The sequence below is a fragment of the Hippocampus comes genome, unplaced genomic scaffold, assembly GCF_001891065.2.
Source record: "Hippocampus comes isolate QL1 unplaced genomic scaffold, H_comes_QL1_v1.1 scaffold412, whole genome shotgun sequence".
NCBI classification, from domain to species: Eukaryota; Metazoa; Chordata; class Actinopteri; order Syngnathiformes; family Syngnathidae; genus Hippocampus; species Hippocampus comes.
In genome coordinates, this window is record NW_017805343.1 from 372594 (window position 1) to 375158 (window position 2565).

Below are 2565 nucleotides of genomic sequence, written 5' to 3' on the forward strand. Positions count from 1 at the left end.
CTGGTGGTTCAAGTTTAAAAAACAGGTAACCAATCACCACCGAGGGGCCGGACCGGGGGTGCGGTATGCAAATGTCGGGGGCAGTGTTTTCCTTGTATGTTACAATAAAAGTCGGAATTGGCGGGAAGGGAGCTCGAGAGAGTGTGATCATCGGAGCAACTACCGTCGTTCGCTCTCAGAGATCCCCTCCCACCGATATTGAAGACAATTTTCCCTGGGTGCCGAGTCATTTCTTTAACTTTGTCCGAGAAAATCTCTGACACTGTTTGATGGGCTACCAACAATTTTCGACACCTGTGGCTCGTTTGTGAAATTCAGGATCGAAATGGATCATGACAGAACAGGTCACGATGTCGTCTTCAGGCGTTACGTAGTTGCCCTCTCCTGGTCAAAGGGAGGAATGCTGTCGGTGACAATTTACGGGAATCGAAAAAGAAACCCTTATTTCCATTTGTGTCTTGTGCCAAATTATTTTTTCGTTAAAAAATGAATATCAACCTGTTTTTAGACTTTTCCTTCTACGTTATAGACAACAATATAGAATATCAAGCTGTATTTCAATGTTGGATTTTCGAAATTAAAAGGAAGGTTAAATAATGACTTGTTTTCCACTTTAAAAAATACATTGTTTTCTTAGTGTTCCGGAAACGAAATAAATCCCCATCAAATGTCACAAGATAAGATGAAAAAGCCCACGTGAGATGAATTTTTAGACAAGAGAAGTAAGGCTGGTTTTGAAACCCAGACACTCGGTTTACAAATCCTTGACTGTGCAATGGCCAATTATGACCAGCAGAGGGGAGCGTAGAGCGCTTGCAGTGCGTAGCCAAATGGGTCTCTCGCATTCCAGAACGAACAAGAATGACACGCAATGTGAAAACAGCTCTGAAGAGCGAACATTGTGAATGTTTTGTATTTTTTTCTGTCCCAAGAAAAAAATTATCTTTTTTTTTAAAAAAAACAGTAAAAAGTTGCAAGATCAAGAAAGTATAAAAAATCTTTTTTTTTTTAAAAAAAAACAGTAAAAAGTTGCAAGATCAAGAAAGTGTGATGGAGGCCTGGCATTTATCTTCAAAATGGGTGTATTTGGAGTTTTGTTGCTTTCACGTGTAGATGGTTTTAGTTTTGAGTGCAGCTTCGTTTGTTTGTTTATTTATTGTTTATTGAACATAAAAACCTATCCAGTAATAAATATCCAGTAATAAATTGACAGAAAGTGAAGGTAAGTAAAATTATAAGAAAAGGAAAAGAAAACAGTCATCATACAGGACAATTATATTGCAATGCCCTTCAATACTGGTCAAGGATGCACGCAGTCGCTGATGTAATCTGTTCGCTTTTTAATCAATTTAATTGATCTCAGCAAGTTTCTGTGTTCGACGGTTATCCCTAAATGTGAAATCAAATATAGAATTATGAGTCAAAACATTTGAAAAATGCTACATTTAACATGTTGAGTACAAGTGCCTGTTTCATATGTGTGCATCATTATTCACATTTGGTTGAATTAGGTTATTGCTTTTGCAATCTATTTTCAGCTAATTTATCTAGACATCTTTGCTTCATAATGTGACTCACCCCAAGTTACCACAATGCTGTCTTTCGATATCCTGCTTGATGACGTTGCACATGATGTTTTGCCAGTTCTCTTAACTTTCTTCAAGTTGAATTCACACACATGTACTGGTTCCACCTACTTACCCTGACATGCATGTGCAGTTAGCGGTCAGTATGGAGCCAGTCTTCTTATTCACACATACTCATGAATGATAACACTGAGACTTTTCTCCTTGTGTTTGACAAGGCAAGACATAGGCTTTCAGGAAACAAAAGTCACAGTTTTCAGCAGCTTGATGAAAAAGAACTGACTAAACATGGCCACATACCACGTAATTCGAAATTGAAATCGGTGAGCTCGTGACAAGGTGGATTCTGGAGTTTGTGTGAATTCACAAATACCGCGAGAATTCAGCTTGCAGGCGTGCTTTGCCAAATCAAAGATGTGAATCAGTAGCCAACCTCGGCTTGATCAAATGTTTCCTCCAAGTTCTGCGCGTGAGCAATTTGGCGCTGCTCTCGTGCTGCCGGCGCACACAACGCACAGGCATTTCTCCATTCATTTCTTCATTTACACCCCAGTTGAGTTTCAGTCGTGTCGCCACAGTGCACACTCAGTAGTTCTGCTAAAAATTGTAATCATATACTGCAGGGGTCCCCAACCTTTTTTGCCCCACGGACCGGTTTAAGTCAGACAATATTTTCAGGGACCGGCATTTAAGGTGTGGCGGACTAATACAACAAAATAATATGGTATGAGCTGCATGAAAACTGTGGTGTTTTCGAAATATAATAATAAACACAGGAGCGTCTAATGTGGTCGCAACACTCTTATCGCTCTGGTAATGTTTAATGCCTTCAAAATACGATACAACGCAAATTCAAAGTGCATGAAAATGACGACTCACCACAGCCCCGAGCTTGATTTTCTGCAATCAGACAGTCCCATCTCGGGGTAATAGGAGACAATGACACCTCAAGTGTGTGGTTTATGTCCAGTCTACTTCG